The 27,483-nt window shown below is 51.2% G+C and overlaps 1 pseudogene; it reads right to left on the reverse strand.

The window, feature by feature from the left end:
• Nucleotides 1-368: 368 nt before the first annotated feature.
• On the reverse strand, nucleotides 369-9,875 carry LOC135967874 (TBC1 domain family member 3B-like; annotated as a pseudogene).
• Between the last annotated feature and the right edge of the window lie 17,608 nt (nucleotides 9,876-27,483).

The raw sequence follows: 27,483 nt of genomic DNA on the forward strand, positions 1-27,483 counted from the left end.
GGAACTCATGGGCTCCAGCAGTTCTGCCTCAGCCTCCTGACTAGGTGGGACCATAGGCACACGCCACCATGCCTGGCTAATTTCTTTGACTTTTCTCTAGAGACAGGGTCCACCTGTGTTTCCCAGGCTGGTCCCAGACTTCTAGACTCAAGTGAACCTGAACATCCTGCCTCGACCTCTCAAATTGCTGGAATTACAGGTGTGAGCCACCACACCCGGCCTAAATTTCTTATGTGCCATGGTACTGCAAAACGTCATTATTAGGGGCAGCTGGATGGAAGGTGTAGGAGGCCACTGTAGTGCCTTTTCAATTTTTATATCTAAAATAATTTCAACAGAAAACATTTATTTTGAAACAGGAAGGGGGTTAACCGTCTCAGAGTTGAAAATACAAAGGCAAGCACACGGTGTCGTCAGAATTCAGAAAGCTGGTCACACAGCTGGGGGTGCTGGGAGGGGCTGGGCATGGTTGGCTTTGTGATCTAGGGGCTGGTGTGTCCCATCTGTGAAGGTCTTTCGAGCTGCACACTTTCTTAATCAATTTTCATAAGTTTAACAAAAAATAAAATGAGGACGTGAAGTTTGTTTGGGTTGTTAAGCCTCAGGAAGTTATCCAGCCATGAGCCCTGCCCCAGATGCTTCTAGAAGCCTGGAGGGAACTGAGAACTTTCCAAGTAGAGGAGCAGGGGCAAGGCCCTGTGGTGGGAGTGCACTGCTGCTCGTCCCTAGCTGCGAAGGGGGTGTCCTATGGAATCAGTCCTGGGTGCAGTGCAGGGCTGGAAGTCCACGTCCACACTGTGGCTCAGTGCAGTGAAAATCAATCTCACCCCCTCCGCAGGGTGTTCCGCCTGCCAGCAGGTGGCCAGCTGGTCTTCCTGGGATATGGTGCCATTGTAGAAATTGGGTGCAAGTCTCTTGTTCACAGATGGGGTGCCCTGTTGCAGTGGGATGTCTCCCAACCTCCCTCAGTCCTGATGGGCCTCGGCAGGGCCTGGTGTCAGGGTTCCCATGGGCTTCCAGAGCTGGCCCTGTCCCACAGTCCCGGGGCTGTCCAGGACACATTCAGAAGGGACACGGACCCAGCAGCTCTGTTCGAAATCATAATGGGGGAACCAAGGGCCCCCTACATCCAGGTCCGTCGGGAGCCGGGGCATCGAGTTCCACTCCAGGAATCTCCAGGAACCCTGAGGTGTTCTCTGAGCCGGGGCCTGGCTGGGCACACCCTGAGTGTCCACAGGGTAGGTGTCTTCCCGGACAGCCCCACCAGGACAGGATGTGGAAGAACAAGGTGCCCATGGTGGGGAAACTAACCAAATGGGCCGCTGGAACCGGGCTGGTGGGCCTGGAGGGGCCTGCCTGTCCCCATTGCAGAGGGTGGTCCTTCCACTTGAAGCCAGCACAGGCCTAGGTGCTGAGGACCCTTGCTCGGGTTTGGCTGAAAGGAAAAGAGTCGTGGTCAGCGTCTCCACTGAGCCCATGCAGGCCTTTCCCGGCCAGGCCCCACCTGCCTGGGTCTCTGGAGTCCTCAGGGTCTCTGTGTGGCCCCGTGGTCTGACACTGAGGACGCACCTGTAGTCTGCTGATCCCAGGGGAGAGGTGTGTGCCACCTGGCATGGAGAAGCTGTGGGGGGATGGCAGGTGGCTCCTGGGACTGCCCCCAGGGTTTGGACTGGCTGGGGGCTTCCTACCACACACCCTCGTCCCAGGGCTATTGGGCCACACATAAAGCCCCCAGTGAGAACTCAGGTGGGAAGGGACTTGGATGTCACTCAGCCCTTTGCCACCTCACATGGGGACCCATCTCCACAGTGGGTGATAGGACCTGGACATGGGTCACCCTCTGCCCTCCTGGGTTGCCCAGTCCATGCCAGGACTGACTGTTCCCACATCTGCCTGAATTCTTGGCTCTGGCTCTCGCCTGGGGTCCTGCTTGTGCCCTCTCCCTGAATGCTCTGGTGTCAGGGACACCCAATTCCCTTGTCACCCTGGCTCAAGGCTGGTTATCCTGGCAACCTTGGAGGAGCGTGCAGCAGTGAGGGGCCTCTGCTGCTCTCTGAGGCTGTGGGTGCTTGCATGGAGGGGCAGGGTCTCCCACAAATGGGTCTGGCTCATCTAGTGCCCTAGAGGGTCCTGTGAGGGGGAGACAGAGACACTGCAGAAAGTGGGAGGGGGCTTGTTGGAGGGTCATGCCCACATCGCCCTCCTGCGGGCACAACACATCCAGTACACATGCACTGAGCGCCTGCCCTGAGGACCGGCGGGCCTCCTGTGCTTTCTTAGAGTCCAGGAGGAAGAGGAGGAGGAAAAGGTGAAGAGGAAGGCCCAGGTAGTAGGGCTGTGGGTCTCAGGCACTCCCCCACTATTGACTGCCCCAGAGGGTGACATGGGAGGGGACATGGCACTGGAGCCCACCTCGGGGTGGCAGGTCCCCTTGCTTCCTTGTTAGTTTCTTCGTAGAGGCCCTAAGATGCTTGAGCACAGCGTCATCATCCAACTCCCAGGTATAGAAGAACTGGTTCCGAAAACGTGCCCACAGGCCAGACCTGGATGTCTTCATGAGGCGCTCTAGGGACAGGGTGGACATCAGGCCAGGAGAGTTCCCTGGGAGGGGGCACAGCTGATACCCCATGGCCACTTCAGTCTCCCACTGGGCGGTGCCAGAACCTTCTGTGGCCACCCCAGGGGTCCAGATGTGCACAGGAGACTGTGGCTGGGGGACGACCTGGGCAGGGAAGTGCTCAGGACACTCCTGACTTTCATCTGGGCCATGTCGGGGACGGGCTCGTTGTCACTGTGCCCTGCCCAGCCCACCTGGTCAGACCTCCCTCTGGGCCAGAACAGAGGATCATGAGGACAGTGTGAGGAAGCTGCCCTCGGGTAAGTCAGCGTCTGACCCCAGGGCTCCCCAGGTCCCACCGGGCACACGGAGACTTACTCCTCTGAACTTTAAAGACAATGCTTGTCATCGGCATCAACACCTGTTCTCCTTCCAGCAAATACACGTCCCACAGGCGCAGGGTGAGCCCAAGAGAGATCTGTGGGGATAGCAGGTGTGGGAGACTGTAGCCCTTCCAGGCTGGGGCTGGTGGCTCGAGCTGAGCCCACTGGGGCTTCAGTCCCCAGAGTCAGTGATCTTCTCCATGAGGGTTTCCTGAGCCCTCCAGAGCGCTGGGTCAGACAAGGTCTTGCAGCTCCTCATGGGGGGCACTCATTGGAGTGGGGGTGTGGCTCCTGGAGAGAGGGGCTTGCCCAGGGCTTGAGGCTTCCCTGATCCCTTCCAAGTTGGGTCCTGGCCCAGTCTGCCTGTAAGGCAGGGCCTGAGTCCCAGTTATTGCCCTGGGATGACCCCTCTTGGGCAGAGGGTTTTGTTTGGGTGTCCTGTGGGGACCCCCCTGTGGGCGGAGCCTCCTGTGGGCTGTGGGTGAACCAGACCCCCGGGCTGGGGAAGCAGGGCACTGCAGGGCAAGGAGGGTCCCTGAGCCAGGGTCTCCCTGTGCCTTCTTACCCCGTCATTCAACATCTGGAGAAGCCAGCCTAACGAGGAACCCTGAGCGCAAAGGTCTTCCTTGTCCTGATGGGAGGAACAGAGGTGCTCAGGGCCCCCTGGGCTGCCCTAAAAACCTCCCTCTTCCAGGGCCTCTGAAGACCCTTCCCCTAGTGCAGAACACTGGGCGGTGTCCAGGGCTCCCCACAACACCGTCCCCTTCCCACACTCCCGGTGGACACACTGCCCTTTGCCCTGCTCTGCGGGAGCTGGGCCCCCATCCTTGTGCCTCTGTCTTATAGACCAACTCCCAGCCCATGGAGAACCCGACATCCCAGGTCAGCCAGTGGCTGGGACTCAGCCAGTCACCAGCCCCACGGGAATCAGGGCCTCTGGAGAAGAGCCCAAGCTTGCTCACCAGACGCCATAAACTCACCAGACGCCATATGGTCTTGGGTTGTGACGCGGGGACCACATGCTCCTGATGGTCTTGGAGCCCCTGGACTGTCCCGCCATTTGGACTGTGGAATCCTGAGAAGCCCCCAGCCCGTCAAGAAATCAGAGCCTTTCCCCAAGATGTGGAGTCATCAGCTGGAAGAGCTGGGCAGCTGGAGAGGCCCCCAAACCGCAAGGCCTTTCACCCTCCCATCTGGTGACCTCACCATGCAGCCTTTGCCCTGGGGAGGTGGGTCAGGAACATCCCCTGGAGTCTGGCTGCAGGTTTCCCTAGAGGCCTCCTGGACCAGGGTGCAAAAAGGGCAAGCCTGACTTAAGGCCACCACATGGCGGCCAGAACAGGGCGGGTGCTGGGCTTCCTGGTCGTCTCCTGGAAGTGGGGTCGGGCCAGGGGACACAGGATGTGGAGATGTTGCCACCTGGGCTTGGTCGGCCCATTTGTGGACACCAAGGGCAGCACGAGCCTGGGCAGCTGGAGGGCAGGAGGACTTTGGGGGGTGGAGAGTGAGCTGCACAGAATCAGAGCCAGAGGGCGTGGCAGCAGGACACAGAGGGTGGCCACGGGGAGGATGAGATGCCCTCCACTGATGGGGATGAAAGGCGTCTGACTTGGGCTTTGGGGGTCAGCCGCAGAGTGCTGTGGGACCCTCAGCAAAGACACCCTGAAGACTCCCAAGGGGCTGGCTACACAAGGAAGGTGCCTTGGCTGAAAGCCGAGATCACCTGGCCAGGGTGGCCGTCCCTGGGTCTGGCTGTATGAGGTCCCATGGGCAGCTGTCCACCTACCTTGCAGGGAGTGCCTCTCACTGGCCAGCAGCTGCACCAGTGCCCAGAATGCATCCTCCTCAGGCAGATACAGGAGAAACAAGGCCGCGATGGGGCTCAGGTCCCTGCAGTAGCCCGCCTCCTGCAAGAGCCAGAGTCACCGTGAAAGGACATCACCTGGGAGGACTGAGGTCTCTTGGGAGGACTCATGTCATTGGAGACGGAAGAGGTGACTGGAGAGGCTTCCTCTGAAGAAGAGGCTTCCTCAGGGTGCAAATTCATTTCATGACAAGAGCCAAGTCCATCAGGCACTTCGGCACTTTGTCCAAAATGTCTCCTGATGGCACCGTCCTGCGTGTGACCCTGCCAAGCTCCTGGGCTTTGGGGCAGCCCCAGGAGGAGGGCATCATTTCTTGTTCTTTGAAGTGGTGGTCAGACCCAGGTGACACCAGGAGTCCAGGCCCCGACTCCTTTGTGTCTCAGCTTGACTCCTTGAGACCATCCCCTTGCTTGGAGGTTTATGCCAGCAGTGAGCTGGAGTTCTACCTCCTATATCCTGGTGGCTCACAAACACTAACTTTAAAAGAAGCGAGAGCACCCCACCAGACACCCACTCCTGTGAACAGGGAAATACTGCCTGGAAACATCACTGCTGGGAATACTCACCAGGTTATACTCCCAATATGCCAGGAGGATGTAGAATAGTTCCCGCTGCCTAGGAAACAGAGAAAGGTGGCTTTTGTTTGTTTTGTGCAGATGCCGTTAGTTTCAGTTTGTCCACAAAGCCTAACAACAAATCCCATTTCAGGTTCAGATGATTCACCAGATAAGCAGTGAGCTCTTCAGGGTCTTTGACTTTGAGGAATGTTTCAGGAAAATCCACGTCTGTGACATGCAGATAGCTAGTTGTACAGTGACTTGTCTGATACTTTTCACTCTGAATAATTTTTTTTTTTTTTCAATTTGCACACACGCCAGCTCAGTCTTTGGATGTACAGTTCCTCCGTGGTTCTAAACCAATGGGCAGTATCCTGGCTACTGCTCCAGCCCCTCCTGAAGCAACTCCTTCATCTTCCAAGTCTCCAGGGTGGCCCCTATGCACCCGGCCTCTCCCTGATCCCTCAGCCCCCGGCCACCCAGACTGCTTGTCAGTCCCTATGGTTTGGCCTTTTCCAGAATGGCCCAGGAATGGGAATCCTACGTGATAGCTTATTGGGTCTGGCTTCTTTCCCTCAGCAAAATGCATCTAGGATCCACCCACGTTCGTGCGGGCATCACTGGCTCCTTCCCTTTTCTCACTGAGTCTTCCGTTTGGAGAGAGAACCAGCCTTGCTCTCCCCATTCCCATGTTGAAGACTGTCCCCGAAGGCTCCTTGTGTGAGTGACGAGGAATCAAGCAGTGGACGTGGCATGCAGGTTTCATGTGGACATCAGTTTTCAAATCAGTGGGTTCAATATTTCTGATACTTTGGGGACACGTGGTTCAAGTCCATTGAGCTTTGTGAGTCGCTGCCAAACTGGCTGCCAAAGTGGCTGTGCCATGTCATGTTCCCAGCAGACAAGGATGACAGTTTCCAGGACCCCTAGTTGCCCCAGCATTTGGTGCTGTCAGTGTTGCCTGGAGAGGCTCATGGGCCCTCCATCCTGCCACCCTCCCGTGCGTCCTACCATGGGTCCCTGTTGGTCAGGGAGAGCACCTTTCACCATTGTGCATGATTTTGTTTGGAGACTTCTGTCTCCACAGGGTCCTCCTCGTTTCTGGCCCCACATGCTCCAGTCTGGCCCAGGGCTTGGAACCAGGTGCTCAGTTCATGGTGCCAGCTGCTCCCTGGGTCAGGGGAGGTCTTGGCAGCTCTGTCATCCCTCCTAGGTGACCCTGGCCTCTTCTCCGGGGAAGCCCCCATCCCTTTCGTGCACTCCATCTCTGCTGAGACCCTGTGGCTCCCATAGACTTACTTGGCTCCGTAGCGATCCCTGAAGAAGATGTGAGTCCTTAATGTCCTGCTCACGTCCACATCGATCTGGTGGATGTGTTTAGATGACCTCTTGCCCTTCTCCTTCATGACCTGTAGGGCAGGGCCAACAGGAGGAAGCAGCCTCAGAACAGATGGAAGACTCCCTGCCCCAAATGGCAGTCCGCCCACAGTCAGAACTCCGGAAGAAAGGGAAGCAGGAAGGTTTCCTTGTGCACAAAGCTGCTTTTTGGCTTGTTACTGAAGCTGGAGAGGGTCACCAGAGCCGAGTTTGTCTGTGGTGACTATGTCACTGTCCGTGCCCAGGATGTGCATCTGACCATCCCACCCACCCCCCAGGCTGGGCTTAATGCTCCCTCCAGCTGGAGACCTGGGCTCCTGACACGGCCTGTCCTGTTTGTTGTGCTCTGGCTGAGTGTACCTTGTATGTTCTGGGGTTTTTCCACTTGACTTCCTGTATGTTCAGCAGGACCGACCACACTTGGCCCCTGAAGTTCATGGGAATGCCCTTATATACTCGATTTATCAGCTGTGGGCAGAAAACAACCTGGTGTCACAGGCCACGGGGCGACCCCAGTGAGGACCAGAGCCCGAGGATTCTGGAAATGGTTGGTTTTGGCCCCATGACTCCTCATTAGAGGTGACATTAAGCTGGGACACAGTCTCCCTTCCCAGGATTGAAAGAGTGGATGGGCACTCAGAGTCGGGACTCTGATCTGAACCTTTTCCTTCCTTTAGGTCACCAGGGCATCCCTAGCCTTGAGCTCTGGGTGTTTCCAGTCCTAGATTCAGATTCCCTCCCAGCAAGGTGACGCTTGCACAAATAGGCAGGCAAACCACCGACCAGGCCTGCAGTCCTCTGGGTGAGGACAGTGTGCCACCCGCCCTCTGAGAGGCTGACGGCGCCAGGCCACAGCCAGGGGTGCCTGTCCCCTGTCTCTGCAGAAAGTGGTTCTGGAGGCCTCTCCCTCCACACATTACCTTTTTACTGTTCTTATATGTCTCCCATTGTCGCAGCATTTCCATCCACTTGCTCTTTTGTGTTATCTCCCGCCGCATTTGCTGTCAAATGAGGAATGTTGGAGTTAGGGAAGCTGCCAGGCTTCCCTGAGCCGCCCATGGATGCTGGGTCTTGGGCTCTGGAGCCCTGGTGGACCCAGCTGGAGGGAGTCAGGGAAGGGCAGACCCTAAGGGCTGAGAGCCTTTGAGCAAATGAGCACCAGTGGGCTGGCTTTGGGACCCCGGGACGTGCCATCCTCAGGCCACAGACACAGCAGTCTTAGGTCAGGTCCCAGCCTCTAGGTGGGGTCCTGACACAGGCAGGCAGCCATCCCCAAGCCACAACTGTGGTTCTCACTTTGGAATCTTATCAAGCTGCCAAAGTTACAGCAACCTGGGGTCAGGTCCAGCAGGGAGTGCAGCCCCTCCCAGGGACATCGTGTTGTCCTCACCTGCCACCGCCCAGGCCAGCTGCCTCCTCTGCCCCACCGACCACCCGCCCAGTCCCCACATCCCTGGTCCAGCCCCCTCCCCATGCATCAGGCTCTTACCTTAGCCTCCTGAGCAGTGGCAGGAGGCAGCTCTGTCTCACTGTAAGAAAACCCAGGCAGAACTGACGACCTGCACAGGGCCTGGAGCTGCCCTAGACTGGGAGCCAACCCCCAGAAAGGACAGGCTCTGTCCCTATCTAGCTCAGGGCTCAGTCCAGGAAAAGACACAGGGAAGGGAGGACAAGGGGCTTCCTGTGGGGTTGACTCCCAGGAGGGGCAGGAGCTGGGAGAAGAAGGAGTGCGGGTCCAGCCTGGCCAGAGTAACTGGGGCCCCTGGCGTGGGGGGCGGTCAGGCCGCACAATGGGGCTGCTTGTCCTGGACTGGAGGTGGTGCTTTCTGCTGGAGCTGAGCAAGGTCAGGCCTGAGACGGGATGGGGGCCGCCCAGGGTGGGCGACAGGGCCCTCACAGGAGTCCCTCAGGGAGTGACCACATCACCCCACCAGGGTCAAGGGAGCCTGCCCTGAGACCTGGCCAGTGTACTCCTGGTGTACCAGGGGCCCATCCCACTTGACAGCCCCAAGGCCCTTGCAGGTTCTGACTCCCAGCTTCCACCTGCCTCTCCCTGCACCTGACCCACACACCCTGCGTTTCAGAAGTGGCACAGCTCATCAGCTCCCTCTCACCCTACCTCCCCCGGCATCCTCTGTCTCTCCATCCTATGATCCCTAAGGGATGGACTCCTGGCTGGGTTCCTCTTACGTGGCCCCAGCTCCTTTCCCAGCACCAGACCCAGGGTCTGTAGCCACAAGCCCGGCTGCCTCCCTGGCCTCACGGTGAGATGCCCATAACAGGTCCCTGCCCATCTTCTCCTCCATTCTCTTAGGGCCACCGATCCCATTGTTCTCATGCCGTTCCCCCTTTTCCATGGGGACAGTGAGGGCTGTAGCTCTAGGGAAATGAGGGAGGACAGGGGCCGGTGGGCCCTCAGAGACCTGCTGGACAACAGCCCTGAGGCGAGGCCAGGCGTCCCCTCACCCTGTAGCCAGAACCCTTGGATTTCACTGGGGTTCTTTCCAAGTAGACATGGCCAGACCCTCAGGTTGCCCCGCTCCTCTTGTGCTGACTTGGGGACAGAACTGCTGAGAGTCCAGGGGCCTGACCTAGCCCAGTCTCCATTCCCACCCGCTCCCTAGATGGGCCCCGCACCTCTGGCCTAACAGCAACCTGGGGCTGGACCTGTAGGGGAGCCAGGGAGGAGTTCTGACCCTGGAAAGCAGGTTGGCCTGACCCGGCGAGACAGTCCTGCCTCGGAAAGGCCTTTCTAAAAGCAAACCCATCCCTGAGCTGAGACAGGTGCTTCAGGGGTGAGGGGAGCACAGACGACTCACTGCACAATCCCAAAGCGATCAATGTTGTTGTAGATTCCAACAGGCTCAGGCCCCATGTCGTCTGGCAGCCCAGCTCGGTGTCCCTGCAACCCAGAGGGAGGCTTGGTGAGGGGTCCAAGGCAAAGGGTGCAAGGGCCTGGGGGTAGTAGCCACCTGTGCCCACTCTGTGCTCCTAGGGAGCCCAGGACCCTTTGACCAGGGCGCACTGGAAGAGGCCTCCCTCCAAGGATCAGACCGACCTGTACCTTCTCATAGTTCATGATGATATTCTCTCGCTCCTGTGCCCGCAAACTATCTGCATCCTCTATGATTACCATCCTGTGAGACAAAATCATCTAAAAGTTACATTGTACTTGAGAGTTCCAGAGAATACCTGAACCGTTCCCGCCAGGCTCCCAGATGCTGGCTGGCCATGTAACCCCGATTCCATCACCTTCCCCAGGTAAAAAGGTGCCAGACCTAGTGTCCCGCACCTGCATGAGTGTCTGGAGTCTCCAGTCCCAAGCAGGGTGGGCATCATCCCAAGGACTTGAGGACAGTGGGACTTGGACAGAGAATCCCGTCGTCCCCAATTGCCATGAAATGGGGACACACCTGTCCCAGCAGGTTGAATAGTGTCCACCTGCCAAGGGTGAAGGGCCCATGATGGGATATTCCAGGGATGTGGAGGGAGACTGAGGTCAGCGACCAGAGGTCGCTGTACAATCGGCCTCCTGGGATGCTCAGGGACCACAGAGATGCCCAGTTTTCTACAGGGAACAAGATCTCTCCTGATTGCTCTGTTCTTCTCCACTCATCACATTGGCTCCCGTGGCCCTTCAGTCTGAACAGAGAAGCCACTTTAGGAATAATGCCAGTTGAGCAGGAGGGCGTTCAGTTTGGGGGATGAAAATGATCTATTGTGCTAGGGGAAACCCTCACTCGGGGAGGGACTGGACTCCACCATTCTGAGCTGTCCCTACAGGAGGGGGCATCATTTTCCCATGTCACTGAGGAAGGACAGTGGGTCCTTGGTCCTGGAGAACACCTGGATGGACCGTCCCTCCTGGGAACACTTGGGGCAAAAGGAGGGCGAGGCCTCGAGAGGACCAGACAGAGCAAGAAATACGTGGAGAGAACCCCAGTGCCTGGACCCCTTTGAACAGAAGGGAAGATGGTCTCCCCCCAGCCAGCCCTCCAGGGCTCCTTCATTTTCCACAGTTACCCAAGGCAGAAGGTTCCCCAGGACAAGGGACCATGTGTGTTCAGTGAGGCCCACAGCCACCATCAGGACCCAGCTTAGGGCACAGAGGTGTTCTGAGGACCCTCCTATTCCCCCACCCACAGTGGATCTATCCCAGTTGCTCTGCCAGGGCCAGGCTCTGCCCCATCGAGATGGGAAACCTGGGAAGACTTGGGATCTAGGGCAGGGAGGTCACAGGGTTCAGGCCTGAATTCCAGCACAGCGTACGGCAGGGCTGAGATCAAAACCCAGGGTCCTGTCTGGATTCCCAGGCCGGTTACCCCCTCTCTGACCCCAGACGTCTCACCTGTCGAATGGCTACACTAGGGAATGGCACTCACTCTATGAAGCCACCATGAGGACGAAAGAGCCAATCGTCTACACTGGCAGTGTAGAACGGGCACCCGGTGAGTGCTCAGGGATGACCCTCCTCGGTAGCTGCCCAGAGGCCAACACCACCCACAGCATAGCCACTGTCCCCAAGTCAGCCTGGAGGGAAGAGAGCAGGTCGCACTCACCTGATTCTGATGAATCTGTTGGCCTGCGTTATGCCTCTCAGGTAGAAAACCTTTGAGACCACAAAAGTGTTCCCAGATACCACTGTGCATGTGTAGCTGATACCACTGTGCACGTGTAACTGCCGTAGAACACAGAGGCAGGCCTGAGAGCGGATTGGTGGTAAGCACCAGTGACATTGTGAGGTCATGGCACGCATCACAGTGGGGCCTTGCCCGGGTCAGCAGGGCCCAGAGATGGGGTCCTCCGCTGCCTGAGGTGGCCACATGCCTGCCTGCAATGTGTTTGTGTGCGTGCATGCACAACCGTACATGGGTAAACACATCTGTGCACGTGTGTGTGCCTTCTCTGGCCAGGCCTGGCTGCCCCACTCATGTGTGCACCCAGTTCCTCATCACTGTCACCCCCAAGGCCGAGGACCAGTATCAGAGCATCCACGGGTGTTCCCTAACCTCAGCCCTCCTCGCCCGGGGTGGTCTGGGATACACATACGGGTGGAGGGAAGTGACCAGTGCTGTTGAATCTCAGAACACAAATGCTAATACTATTACTTAATGGTTTTTTCGTGTCTCTAATGGTATCTTTTTTTAAATTTCTGATATTTTAACTGGGTATTTCTCTCCATGACCCTTGAATGTCCTAGCTAGAGGATCCTATGGGGAAAGTGCCAGGCACACAGTAGGGCCTCACTCTATTCCAGACACGTTATCTAAAATCTGGTTCATCTGTCCTTCCTGCCAGGGCCTAGGGGATGCCAAATTCCAGGGTCCCGAAAGAGTTTGGGATAAAATGAAGCTCCAAGGGGTGAACTTTGACCGGGGCTGAGTCTGCCTGTGTCATTCAAACAGAGTCTCAAGTCCGGAGATAGGGCGTCCAGATGCCCCAATGCAGGGACCTCTGATCGACACCTGCTCCCCTGTACTCATTAGCAACCTCACCCATCCTACTCTCAAAGCACACTTGGCCCTCATATCCGGGAGCTCTGCATCTGTGGGTTCAGCAACAGCAGATGGAAAATATTCAGAAAATAAATTGGATGATTATGTCTCTACTGAACATGTGCAGACTTTGTTCTTGTCATCATTCCCTAAAGAATACAGTATCACAACCATTTATGTAGCATCTGCATTGTATTACATATCATAAATAATCTCGTAATGGTCTATGTCTATTGGAGGATGTGCATAGCTTTTATGTAAATACTAGGCCATGTTATATCAGGGACTTGAGCATCCATGGATTTTGGCATCCACGGGACCCTAGAACTAATCCTCCATGGATACCAAGGGACAATTGTATAAACTCGCTCAGGAAGGCTGCTCATTGGAGGAAGGGCCCAGTTCAGTACAGACAGGAACATCATCCCTGGACTACTGTCCATCCATCCATCCATCCATTCATCCATTGGCACCACCCTCTAGTGCTGTCCGAGTGACAGCCCTAGGAAGTGGAGACATTTAAAAAGACCGGCTCACGTTGTCCAGGTTTGAGGTCTTGGAAGAAGTGGCACCACTGTGAGAATAAAGGGTCAGTTTCCTCCAGGATCCAAAGAGCATATCAGGGCCCCTTGGGGTGAGGAAAGGAGCGCGGCCTCTCCAGCAGCCACATGGGCTGCAGTAGGATGGGGCTGGGGCTGGCCCTGTTTATCACTTGGCCCTCATGAGGGGAACAGAAAGACCAGGGGGCAGAGGAGGAACATGGGGCAGCTGGTTGCCTAAGCAGAAGGCACCTCAGGGAAGGGGTTTTAGTTTGTATTTACACTGCTGTAAAGAAATACTTGAGGCCGGGCATGGTGGTTCACACCTGTAATCTCAGTACTTTGGGAGGCCGAGAGGTGGATCACCTGAGGTCAGGAGTTCAAGACCAGCCTGGCCAACATGGTGAAACTCCGTCTCAACTAAAAATACAAAAAAAGCTAGCTGGGCGTGGTGGCGGGCGCCTGTAATCCCACCTACTTCGGGAGGCTGAGGCAGGAGAATCCCTTGAACCTGGAAGGCAGAGGTTGCAGTGAGCCTAGATGGTGCCATTGCACTCCAGCCTCAGTGACCAGATTCAAACTCTGTTAAAAAAAAAAAAAATACTTGAGACTGAGTAGTTTTTAAAGGAAAGAGGTTTAATTGACTCACAGTTTAGGGAACTTACAATTATGGCAGAAGGCGAAGGGGAAGTGACACCTTCTTCACAAGGCGGCAGGAGGGAGTGAGTGGAGAATGAGGAAGTGCCGCACTATGAAACCATCAGCTCTCCTCAGGACTCCCTCACTCTCAGGGGAGCAGCACGGGGGAAACTGTCCCCAGATCCAATCCCCTCCCACCAGGTTCCTCCCTTGACACAGGAGGGATGAGTTTTGGGTTGGGACACAGATCCAAACCTATCCGGGTCTCAGCCTGTCTTGCAGCTCCCCGGGGCTGAGGCTGAGTACAGATCTGCTGGCCCTGCCCTGCAGCACCGGGGGCTCTGCCTGTGCGCCCCCATCTGCTGCTTCCTGGGGTGGTGGCTGCTTCCTCAAGAAGAGGTTGGATCTGCTCTCCTACCCACGCCTCTCCAGGGCCTTGTGGTGCCCTGGCCACGTCCTCCCAGGGTAAGGGCAGGAAACTGGGCTCCTTGCCCTTCTTGTTGCTTGGGTGACAATCCTGGGGTCATTCGTAGGCCCCATCACTGTTCCTCCTTCTAAATGGAGAGCATTTTGGCAAATCTTCCTGGTAGAGGCCAGGGGCTCATCCCTGTTATTTGTTCTAGCTTGGTAAAGCCAGGTGAAGATATCTGGGCAAGCAGAAAGTAGAGTGGCCCCCAGGAAGGGTGGGTGGAGGGTGCTGGCCTTTGGGCTTGCCTGAACCAGCGTGTGAGGGGCAAGATTATCAGCAAGTAGGGTTGTCAGGGCTAACATCAGGAGGCAGTAATAATGCTGGTGGGGGGACGGCGGTGTGGCTGGCTTGGTGTGGGGCATGAGAGCCAAGTTTTGTCAGCTCGCAGAGAGGCGCCTCACCCCTGGACTAGCGGCTGTGGAACCCAGTGGTTGCCCTTAGTTCCTGGATCCTGGGAGACTTCTGGAACCTCGGCCTGGGGCAGCCTAGGGGTGGAGGTGGTGGCTGATGGGGTAGGGGTCTCTACTTCTCTCTTTCAGTAAGAGGGAGAACCAAGAAAGGCACTGAAGCATGGTCTGCAGAGAAGGCACTTGTGCAATCACCAGGAGAATGAGGGGCCTGAGTTCTCTTCATTTCTCCTAAAAACACGCATTCCCTCCCTGGCCACTCTAGTGAGGGCATGAAGCACAGGGTGTGTGTGTGTCTGTGTGTGTGTGTAGGTATATGCATGCGTATGTATGTATGTGCATGTGTGTGCACAGGTTTGTGCATGTGAATGTATTTATGTATGTGTATCTGTGTGCGTGTATCTGTGTGTGCGTGTGTGCATGTGTGTGTGTGTGTGCATGTGTGTGCGTGTGTGCATGTGTGTGTGTGCGTGTGTGCATGTGTGTGTGTTGCAGGGCTTTACAGTGGACAGGATGTGGGAAGGCAGCTGCAGCTCCAAGCTGCAAGTCCTTCTGATAGAATGGTAAAGATTCCCTGGACCACAGAAAGAGTGTTTTCATTTGCACCCATTTTTATTAGCATTTAAATCTGCATTATTTGTAGCAGGTAAACCTTACGTTGTTTAACTATTTTTAGAACCATTTACACCAGCGTTCCCCAAACTTTTTGGCACCAGAGACCAGGTTTCTTGAAGACAACTCTTCCATGGGCCCGGGAGAAGGGGAAGGAATGATGCGGAGATGATTCAAGCCCATTACATTTATTGTGTGCTTTATTTCTATTATTATTTCACATATATTTCTATTATTATTTCATTCCATCTCTCCACCATCTGTGGGCTAACAGGCTGCGCTAGTTTCCTAGGGCTGCTTTACAGGACCACAGACTGGGCACCCTCAACAACAGAATGTTACTGTCTCCCAATCCTGGAGGCCATGAGTCCACCATCAAGGTGTCAGCAGGGTGGGTCCCTCTGAGGCGGTGCAGGAAGGCTCTGTTCCAGGCCTGTCTCTTGCTGTGTGGGTGGCCGTCTTCTCCCTGTGACTCTTGGTTAAGGGTGACTCTGGTGAGGGCTCAGAAGACGAGAGCCGGAAAGAATGTCGGTAGCCTATGGAGGGGGTCGGGCCTGGTGTCTCATGCCTGGAACCTTAGCCCTTTGGGAGGCCAAGACAGGAGGATCGCTTGAGGATGAGACTTCAAGACCAACCTGGCCAACATAGGGAGACTCAGTCTCTTAAAAAAATAAAAATATGGAAGGGAAAAATCATTCAGATGAAGTCTCAGATGGCAATGAAGAACACGTTATTGGAAACTGGAGGAAAGGTGATGCTTGCCATAAAGTGACAAAGAACTTGGCTGCATTGTGCTCCTAGTGTTTTCTGGAAGGCTGAGCTTGTGAGCAATGAACCTGAAATTTAGCAGAAGAAATATCTAAGCAAAGTATTGAAGGAGTACCTTCATTCTCTTGAATGTTTCTAGGAAAATGAAAGAAAAGAGGAACGACTTAGAGACAGAACTTAAAACTTTGGGAAATTTTTAGCCTTCTCAGCCTGCCTGAGTTCTAATCCTAGCTCTGCTTATTAAGTTCTTTTAAGGGGATGATCTTTGAGCAAATGTGGAGCTCCTGTTTTCCCAAGTCATTGTACACAATAGCTGCTACCTTGTGAAGGATTCATGTAATTGACCAGCATTTACCAAGTAGCATCAGTGTTCAGTTTTAGTCATTGGTGGTTCTGTAGTTGGACTGTGAGGCGGTTTTGGGGTGGGAGGTGGTGTGTGCCTGTAGCACTTAATTGCAGGCAGAAAAGAAAAAGATACTTTTGATAACCCAGAGGCAGCTTTTCTCTGCTTTTGTGTCAAAAGAGAAGAAGGGAGTTTGGACAGGGATAGGAATTCTCTTTAATACAAGCTCTCTTCCACAAAACCAGAGGTACATAGAATGTGTAATAATTCACAGAATTTCTAGACTGAAACACTCTGATTTTTTACAATTTATTTTTTATTTTTTCAGGTTGAGACAGCTAAAGTTAATCTGTGGCGACGTTTTGGATGCACTGGCCAGACACCTCATTCCAGCAGCAAGGTTTTCTATTGTGAAATGTAGGTTCTATACTAGAAAGGAAAATGTAAGATTAAAAGTTGGCCTTTTTAGAATCATGACTTTCTTCTATGTAGGTTTCCAACTTTTATTTAAAAATAATTGTTTAATGTTAGAAGGATAGTTGATGTTGGAATAAAAAGATGGTCAGGCTGTTATAAAAATGCATTAGGTTTTGCTTTACTTATATTCTTTTGCTTTCATGGGACCTATCTCATTCCCCTCCCTCAAACGGCCACACATTGCACAGTGCTGGCTGAATGTTTCATGTAGAAAGTTTATTTTACGATTAATACTCTTGTGCCATTTCTTGGAACCACCTGCTTGTTTAATTCTAGTCTATCAAGTGATAATTTTGTCGATATTTAGAGGCTCCTCACTTAATTTCGGTGGGATTTTTGGTTACATTTAATAAGGAAAATAGTATGAAATGTCTCAGAAATAAAAAAGAAACAAAGTCAATTATTCCTGAGAGTTTCTAAAATTATTGAAGTACACTTGTTAATTGTTAGTGTAGAACCTACATTTCATAATAGAAAACCTTGGACTTGCCAGTGGTAGCTGCTGGAGTGAGGTGTCTGTTCAGTACATCCAGAACGTCGCCTCAGATTAACTTTACCTCAGTCTCAACCTGAAAACATAAAAAATAAAATTTAAAAAATCAGATAATTGAAGTTTAGAAATTCTGTAAATTATTACACATTTTATCTACCTCTGATTTTGAGGAAGGGAGCTTAGTATTGAACAGAATTCCTTTCCCTCTCCCAACTCCCTTCTTCCCTTTTGACACAAAAGCAGAGAAAAGCTGCCTCTCGGTTATCAAAAGTATTTTTCCTTTCTGCATGCAATTATCTGCTAAACACACAGACACACACCCCACCCCCCACCCCAACACCCCCTCACAGTCCAAATACAGAATCACCAATGACTAAAACTGAACACTGATGCTACTGGGTAAGCGCTGGTCAATTACATGAATCCTTCACAAGGTAGCAACTATTGTGTCCATTTACTTGGGAAAACAGGAGCTAAAACATTTTCTCAAAGATCATCCCCTTAAAAGAACTTACTACCAGCTAGGATTTGAACTCAGGCAGGGTGCAAGGGACAGAACAAAATTCAAACCCAGGCAGTTTGCCTTCAGTGCTTTCATTCCTAACAACGTTCAACAGGCAATCCCTTTAGTGGAAGAGATCCAAAGCTAGGTAAGATACCACAAATCTATGGACCAAAGAAACTTTTGCCACTCATTTCTATTCATTTATAATGCTGAAAACATACACCACCTCTAACGGCACATACCCAGTTTGCTTCCTTTTTTTTGTTTGTTTGTTTTGAGATGGAGTCTCGCTCTGTTGCCCAGGCTGGAGTGCAGTGGCACGATCTTGGCTCACTGCAAGCTCGTCCTCCTGGGTTCATGGCATTCTCCTGCCTCAGCTTCCCAAGCAGCTGGGACTACAGGCACCCACCACCAAGCCTGGCTCATTTTTTTGCATATTTAGTAGAGACGGGGTTTCAGTATGTTAGCAAGGATGGTCTCGACCTCCTGACCTTGTGATCCGCCTGCCTCAGCCTCCCAAAGTGCTGGGATTACAGGTGTGAGCCACTGTGCCTGGTCAATGCATTCTCTTTTTTTTTTTTTTTTGGAGACAGAGTCTTGCTCTGTCACCCAGGCTGGAGTGCAGTGGCACCATCTCAGCTCACTGCAACCGCCGCCTCCAGGGTTCAAACCATTCTGTCTCAGCCTCCCAAGTAGCTAAGATTACAGGTGTGTGCCACCACACCCGGCTAATTTTTGTATTTTCAGTACAGACGAGGTTTTGCTATGTTGGCCAGGCTGATCTCGCCTCTAAAACCGTATGATAGAATGGGTCGCATAGCCCAAGAAGCAGGACTGCTTCTCCTGTAACCAGAAACCACTATGTAGCCCTTTCCTGTCCTAGGCCTCACACAATGCTGGTAGAGTTCCTTGTCACTTGGTAAGGTTTAAAGCAGTGTTCCTAAGTGGGGAATATGCTGTCACCAGAGCCCAAAGAGGCCTGGTAGGCATTATGCTTGCTTCTTAGTGGTGGGAAGTGCAAGATGGAATAATTTGACCTTTCCTTTGGAAGGAGATATCCCACTATGCCTGAAGCCACTAAAACTTCACTAGTGTGGCAGGCCCCTGGATCTTTGTAGAAGCCTCTGGAACACATGTCTTACCCAGGCCTCCAACAAGTATTTGTATTTCTTGCTCATCTGGTCCAAATAACATCGTGTCATTGATATAGTGGGCCAGTGTCATATTCCGGGGTGTTCAGATGGTCAAGGTCCTTTCAGAATGTGTTTCTACAGAATGCAAGAGAGTTAACACAACCCCAGGGCAGGACTGTAAATCTGTACTGTTGTGCATCCCACATGAATGTAAACTTCTTCCAGTTAGGAATGGATAAGAATGCAGCCAGGTGCCGTGGCTCATGCCTGTAATCCTAGCATTTTGGGAGGCTGAGGTGGGTCGATCGCCTGAGGTCAGGAGTTCAAGACCAACCTGGCCAACATGACAAAACCCCATTATCAGGGAAAACCAGCCTCCAATATTTCAATGTAAGTTCCTTTCTATTTTCTCTAAGTGCCAGCTAGTCTGAGAAATAAAGGGAAAGAGTACAAAAGAGAGAAATTTTAAAGCTGGCTGTCCTGGGGAGACATCACATGTCGGCAGATTCTGTGTTGCCCCCTGAACTGTAACACCATCAAGTTGTTATTAGCAATTTTCAAAGGGGAGGGAGTGTACGAATAGGGTGTGGGTCACAGAGATCACACACTTCAAGGGCAACAAAAGATCACAAGGCAGAAGGTCAGGGCGAGATTGCAAGGTCACGGCAAAACTAGAATCACTAATGAACTTCCATATCCCGCTGTGCACGCATTGTCATTGATAAACATCTTAACAGGGTTCAAGAGCAGAGAACCGGTCTGAATAGAATTCGCCAGACTGGAATTTCCTAATCCTAGCAAGCCTGGGGGCGCTGCAGGAGACTAGGGCGTGTTTCCTCCCTGTCTACCGCTGCATAAGGCAGACACTCCTAGGGTGGCCATTTTAGAGACCCGCCCTGGGAATGCATTCTTTTCCCAGGGCTGCTAATTATTAATATTCCTTACTGGGAAAAGAATTCTGCAATATTTCTCTTACCTGTTTTTGGTAATAACAGAAATATGGCTCTGTTCTGTCCGGCTCCCAGGCAGTCAGACCTAATGGTTATCTCCCTTGTTCCCTGTTCTTTTTGCAAGGGGCCCAGATTTCATATTGTTCAAACACACGTGCTTTATGAACAATTTGTGCAGTTAACACAATCGTCACAGGGTCCTGAAGTGACGTACATCCTCAGCTTATGAAGATGATGGGATTAAGAGATTAAAGACAGGCATAGGACATTATAAGAGTATTGATTGGGAAAGTGATAAACGTCCATGAAATCATCACAATTTATGTCCTACTGTCACGGCTTCAGCAGGTCCCTCTGTTCGGGGTCTTTGACTTCCTGCAACACCCTGTCTCTAGTAAAAATACAGAAATTGACCAGGCATGGTAGCAGGCACCTATAATCCCACCTACTCAGGAGGCTGAGGCAGGAGAATCACTTGAACCTGGGGGGTAGAGGTTGCAGTGAGCCAAGATCACATCCCTTCACTCCAGTCTGGGCAAAAGAGCAAGACTCCATCTCAAAAAAAAAAAAAAAAATGCATTGGCCAGATTAATGGCTAACGATAGCACACACCTAAAGCCATGTTAATCTGCTGTAACAAAAATACCATTTGTAACCCAGCAAGCACAACTGGGGCTATTCCTTGGATGAGTTTGCCACATCCTTCAGGAACTGAAGTTCCTGCATTTCTACCATTTCTACTCCACTTACAATGGACCATTGCATTCTGGTTAAGGTCAGAATTAAGTGGGGAAAACATGACTCCTGCATTCATGAAGTCTTCAAAGGTGGCTTTAATCTCTGCTGTGTTCCCTGGAGTGTCATACTGTCTTTTATTTACTCTCTTGGATGGAGGAGGAGGGAGTAGTTTCAGAGGTTTCTACTTGGCCTTCTCCACTATGATGGCCGTAATTTTACAGTCTAAAGAAGAAATTATTGGGAGAAGCCATCTACCCTGGATTCTGAGTATCCCTGCACATTCTTACTAATATGCTGGGAAGACAAGACCTTGACTTCTCTCTACTTAGGAGATTTCTCAGTGTTGTACACACAGCAATGAACCTTGAGAGATGAGCTAACATCTCCTTCCAGGACAAAGAGTAGACTTGCATACTGCTTATAAAAATAGTAGATTTCCGGCCAGGCACGGTGGCTCATGCCTGTAATCTCAGCACTTTGGGAGGCCGAGGCAGGCGGATCATGAGTTTAGCAATTTGAGACCAGCCTGACCAACATGGTGAAACCCCGTCTCTACCGAAAATACAAAAATTAGCTGGGTGTGGTGGTGGGTGTCTGTAATCCCAGCTACTCAGGAGGCTGAGGCAGGAGAATTGCTTGAACCAGGGAGGCAGAGGTTGCAGCGAGCTGAGATTGAGCCACTGGACTCCAGCCTGGGTGACAGAGTGAGACTCTGTCTCAAAAGAAAGAAAGAAAAGAAACAGAGAGAGAGAGAAGGAAGTGAGGGAGGGAGGGAGGGGAAAGAAAAAGAAACAGTGGATTCCCATGAAAAGGAATGCAATCATGTCCTTTGCAGGGACATGGATGGAGCTGGAAACCGTTGTCCTCAGAAAACTAACACGGGAACAGAAAACCAAACATAGCATGCTCTCATTTCTAAGTGGGAGTTGAAGAATGAGAACACAGGAAACATGGTGGGGAACAACACACACTGGGGCCTGTTGGAGAGGTTTTGGGGAGGGAGAGTATCAGGAAAAACAACTAATGGATGGTGGGTTTCCTACCCAGGTGATACGTTGATCTGGGCAGCAAACCACCATGGCACGCGTTTCCCTTTGTAACAAACCTGCACATCCTGCACATGTACCCTGGAACTTAAAACAAAAGTTGAAGGAAAAAAAATGGTGGATTCCCTAAACTCAGTGATTTTTCCCCTGTAACACAACCCACTTTATGTATAGGCATCAATCTGGATCCTCTGCATCGCCTCTGTGGGAACTGGGGGCAAGGTGAACGGATGCAGACATGACCCTGATACTGCTTGCTGTGGTCTGATAAAGTCCTTTCTCTCTGACGCAAGAGTCTTGTATTCAACCAGCAAACATGAAACAATAACAGACTAACGGCTTTTAAGGAGGGCAAAATCCTAGTCCCTGACAGCAATGATGGGGAGCAGAGGTGGTTCTTCCAACGCCCAAGTATGTCCATGTCATATTACATTGCATTATACATCTGGAGTTGGAATATCAGGTGGGTCTTTGGACCCCCTGCGAACTAGACCTGGGTCAAAGGCTCCATTTATTACCTAGCCCCAATATACTCCCACTTTAACAGGGAGACCACAGTGAAGCTTTGAGTCTCCAGGCATCAGTGTGAACTCAGGCCTTATATCCAGTAGCCCTCAAAAAGGCTGGGAATTACCCTTTCCTGAGGAGATGGCCATTGGTTTCTTTGGAGAGGGATGGGGGGAATCACGATCATATACATTTGCTGTGGCACTTCTTCCTGGAAACCGACTCTCTCCTTCAGTCAGGTTCTGGGTTCTGGGTTATTGGGGTGACTACCCTCAAACTCCTCATCACCCATCTTTGATTTCTTCTGGTTGTGCAGATTGAACAATTGGCTTTTTGGCTGCTCCATTGATCTTACCCTGGGGATATAATGTTCTTTTTTGTTTCCATCTGGCACTTTTATTGTTTCACTTTTTCTGTTTGATTCATTGGAGTGATTTGGGAGTGTGATACGAACCATGGCTCCAGTTTACATCCTGATGGCGTTCCAATTGCTCCACCACCACCTGATTCCATCACTGGATTTATTCTTTTATTGAATAGTACATCTTTTCCCCACTGATTTGAGATGGCATTTTTGTTAAATGCTAAAAATTAATTAATTAATTTTTTTTTGAGATGGATTCTCACTCTGTTGCCAGGATGAACTGCAGTGATGCAATCTTGACTCATTGCAGCCTCTGCCTCCCGGGTTCAAGTGATTCTCCTACCTTAGCCTCTTGAGTAGCTGGATTACAGGCATGCACCACCACACCCAGCTAATTTCTGTATTTTTAGTAGAGACAGGGTTTCACCATGTTGGCCTGGATGGTCTCAATCTCCTGACCTCATGATCTGCCCACTTTGGTCTCCCAGAGTGCTGGGATTAAAGGCGTGAGCCTCCATGCCCAGCCAAAAATTCATATTCTTATTAATTTTCTCCATAGCTCTCCTTGAATCAGATCCTCCCTGGTGTCACTCATTGTGCTAAGTGTGCCCAGCTTGCATCTGAGGGTTAAAGGCTAGTCCCTGACAGGATCCTGCCCGTTCTGTGGCAGCATTTGCTACCATGAACACTGACCCATATGTAACAGCCTCAGTGAGTTTCCCAACAACGCCAGTGCCCCTCAGTCAGCGCATTCCTTATTGCTTTGTAAACAGGGTGCCCTCTAGACCCTCCCATGCCATGGTAGGCTGACATTATGCAGAATATCCACTCTAATGTGCCCACCACACTCAGTCTTTTATCCCTTCCTCCACCATGGTCCATGATAGTTCTAGTGTTTCTACTTCACTTACAATGGACGGTTGCTTTTTCCAAACTTTGAGAGGCAACCGAGCAGCTTAATAGCACCATCTCCTGGGATCTTCAATAGTTGTTACATTTTGTATCACGGGATATTGGTCCCACATTGATAAACTCTGTTATCCAAATTTATTCAGTGCTCCTTGATCCACCACCCTCAAGATACAATGCCAGATGTACTTTCCTGACGCCTGCTGGAATCTGTGATCTAGGTCTTGCAGCTCTTTTGGCGTATACTGGACCTGAACGTGATAGAGAACACAACCTTCTTTGGAACTTTGCTGCTCCTTTTTTTTTTTTTTTTTTTTTTTGAGACGGAGTCTCGCTGTGTCGCCCAGGCTGGAGTGCAGTGGCTGGATCTCAGCTCACTGCAAGCTCTGCCTCCCGGGTTTTTACGCCATTCTCCTGCCTCAGCCTCCCGAGTAGCCGGGACTACAGGCGCCCGCCACTTCGCCCGGCTATTGTTTTGTATTTTTTAGTAGAGACGGGGTTTCACTGTGTTAGCCAGGATGGTCTCGAACTCCTGACCTCGTGATCCGCCCGTCTCGGCCTCCCAAAGTGCTGGGATTACAGGCTTGAGCCACCGCGCCCGGCCGGAACTTTGCTGCTCTTATAATGAAGGCCTGGTCCTGTTCCTCAGCCTTTTCTGCTTTTCCGTTGCAGGCGATGAGTCTCTTTATATGCTGCCAAGGACGGCCTCTGGTTTTCACACTTCAGCTTACAGGCGATTAATCACCCTCAGCCTTTCATGTCTTCCTCCAATGCAGCAAGAGCCAGAAGAAACAGCCATCCAATTCTCAAGTCCTTATATTAATATAATTACTCTTGCCCTTGAAACTCTCAAATTCCTCTCCAGTCTATTCTCTCCCATCAGTTTCCCATTGCAGTTCCCTGCTGCTAGGAGGTTTGTTGTTGTTTTGGTTTGGTTTTCTTGTTTCTCTGAGACAGTCTTGCTCTGTTGTCCAGGCTGGAGTACAGCGGCACCATCTCGGCTCACTGCAACCTCTGCTTCCCAAGCTCAAGTGATCCACCTCAGCTTCCCGAGTAGCTGGGACTACAAGTGTGTGCCACCATGTCTGGCTAATTTTTTTTTTTTTTTTTTTTTTGAGACAGACTTTTGCTCTTGTTGCCCAGATTGGAGTGCAGTGGCACGATCTTGGCTCACTGCAACCTCCATCTTCCAGTTTCAACCGATGGTATTTTTGTTAGAGCAGATTAACATGGCTTTAGCTGTGTAGCTATTATTAGCCATTAATCTGGCCAATGCATTTCCTTTTTTTTTCTTTTCTTTTCTTTCTTTTTTTTTTTTTTTTGAGATGAAATCTTGTTCTTTTGCCCAGGCTGGAGTGAAGGGGTGTGATCTTGGCTCACTGCAACCTCCACCTGCCGGATTCAAGTGATTCTCCTGCCTCAGCCTCCCGAGTAGCTGACATTACAGGTATGTGCCACCATACCTGGCTAATTTTTATAGTTTTAGTAGAGACGGGGTTTCACTATGTTAGTCAGTCTGCTCTTGAACTCCCAACCTTGTGATCCACCCGCCTCGACCTTCCAAAGTGCTGGGATTACAGGCATGGGCTACTGCACCTGGCTGGAGGTTTTAATAATCATGCTGGGCATGAGCCACTATGCCTGGCAATTTTTTTTTTTTTTTTGGTAGAGATGGGGTTTTGCTATGTTGCCCAGGCTGGTCTTGAACTCCTGAGCACAAGCAATCCACCCGCCTTGGCCGCCTAAAGTGCTGGGATTACAGGCATGGGCTACTGCACCTGGATGGAGGTTTTAATAATCACACCACAACCTCTTGCCATGGGTTTGACCAGGTGTTTATTGTAAGCTTGCTGTTGGGTGAAACAGCTCCATAATCCCATCATCTGCTTCTCATGAGAACTCCTGAGACCAACTGTCATAAATTAGGTTCCCTGGGAAACAGGCTCTGAGACAGAGATTTACTCTGAGTCATGTAGGAAATGTCTTTGGGAGTGCTTTAGGAACAGGGTTGCCAGATAAAATATAGCATGCCCCGTTAAGTTTGCACTTCAGATAAACGAAGTGTGCAATATGTGGGACATGTTTATATTAAAAGTTATTCTTACTTATCTGAAATTCAAATTTCACTGGGCGTTTGGTGTTTATATGTGTCAAATCTGGCAACTTCTGTCTAAAGAACAACACCTATGAGAAGTGAGGAAGGCAAGCTTGTGAAGGGGAGACGTTCAACTATAAGCAGTTGGAGGAGACGCTTCCACTAAGTCTATGGCACTGTCTATAGGTTGGAGAGTCCTTCAGAGCTGCCCTGGGACAGGCACGGAGGCTCACATATGTAATCCCAGCACATTGGGAGGCTGAGGTGACAGACCACCTGATGTCAGAAGTCCAAGACCAGCCTGGCCAACATGGCGAAACCCCGTCTCTACTACAAATACAAAAATTAGCTGGGCATGGTGGTGGGCGCCTGTAGTTCCAGCTACTCAGGAGGCTGAGGCAGGAGAATCACTTGAACCCAGGAGATGGGGTTTCACCGTGTTAGCCAGGATGGTCTTGATCTCCTGAACTCGTGATCCACCCCCTTCGGCCTCCCAAAGTGCTGGGATTACAGGCATAAACCACCATGCCCAGCCAACTATCTGATTTTTGACAAACCTAACTGAAACAAGCAATGAGGAGAGTATTCTCTATTTAATAAGTGGTGCTGGGAGAACTGGCTAGCCATGTAAAGAAAACTGAAACTGGAACCCTTCCTTACACCATATACAAAAATCAACTCAAGATATATTAGGTGGGGCATGGTGGCTGTAATCCCAGAACTTTGGGAGGCTGAGGCAGGTGGATCATTTGAGGTCAGGAGTTCGAGACCAGCCTGGCCAACATGGTAAAACCCTGTGTTTTCTAAGAATATAGAAATTAGCTTGGTGTGGTGGCAGGTACCTGTAATCCCAGCTACTCAGGAGGCTAAGGCAGGAGAATCACCTGAGCCTGTGAAGTAGAGGTTGCAGTAAACTGAGATTGTGCCAGTGCACTCCAATCTGGGTAACAGAGTAAGATCCTGACTCAAAACAAAACAAAACAAAACAAAACAACCCATAAAAACAAACAAAAAAAAATTATAGATTAAAGACCTAAATGTTAACCCCCAAACTACAAATACCCTAGAAAAGGGCCAGGCGTGATGGCTCACGCCTATAATCTCAGCACTTTAGAAGGTTAAAGAGGGCAGATCACCTGAGGTCGGGAGTTCTAGACCAGCCTGGCCAACATGGTGAAACCCTGTCTCTACTAAAAACACAAAATTAGCTGGGCATAGTGGCGTGTGCCTGTAATCTCAGCTACTCAGGAGGCTGAGGCAGGAGAATTGCTTGAAACCGGGAGGTGGAGGTTGCAGTAAGCCAAGATGGCACCATTGCACTCGAGGCTGGGTGACAAGAGTGAAACTCCCTCTCAAAAACAAACAAAAAATCCCTAGAAGAAAATCTAGGCAATACTGCTCAGGACATAGGCACAAGCAAAGATTTCATGATGAAGACACCAAAGGCAATTGCAACAAAAGCAAACATTGACAGATGGGATCTAATTAAAGCGCTTCTGCACAGCAAAAGAAACTATCATCAGAGTGAATAGACAATCTACAGAATGGGAGAAGATTTTTGCAATCTATCTTTCTGACAAAGGTCTAACATCAAGCATCTATAAGGTACTTACACAAATTTACAAGAAAAAAACAAACAGCCCCATTAAAAAGTGGGCAAAAGACATGAAGATACACTTCACAAGAAGGCATACATGCGGCCAACAAACATGAGAAAGAGCTCAACATCACTGGTCATTAGAGAAATGCAAAGCAAAACCGTGATGAGATACCATCTCACACCTGTCAGAATGGCTATTATTTGTTTGGTTGCATGTTTGGTTTTTTGAGACAGACTTTCGCTGTTATTGTCCAGGCTGGAGTGCAATGGTATGATCTCAGCTCACCGCAACCTCTGCCTCCTGGGTTCAAGTGATTCTCCTGCCTCAGCCTCCCAAGTAGCTGGAACCACAGGCGCCCACCACCACGCCTGGCTAATTTTTTGTATTTTTTAGTAGAGATGGGGTTTCACCGTGTTAGCCAGGATGGTTTCCATCTCCTGACCTCGTGATCCATTCGCTTCGGCCTCCCAAAATGCTGGGATTACAGGCGTGAGCCACCATGCCTGGCCAATTTGTATTTTTAGTACAGATGGGGTTTCTCCATGTTGGTCAGGCTGGGCTTGAACCCCTGACCTCAGGTAATCCGCCCACCTCAGCTTCCCAAAGTGCTGGGATTACAGGCGTAAGCCACCATGCGCGACCCCTATTTGATTA

Source organism: Macaca fascicularis, chromosome 16 (assembly GCF_037993035.2).
Source record: "Macaca fascicularis isolate 582-1 chromosome 16, T2T-MFA8v1.1".
Classification (NCBI taxonomy): domain Eukaryota; kingdom Metazoa; phylum Chordata; class Mammalia; order Primates; family Cercopithecidae; genus Macaca; species Macaca fascicularis.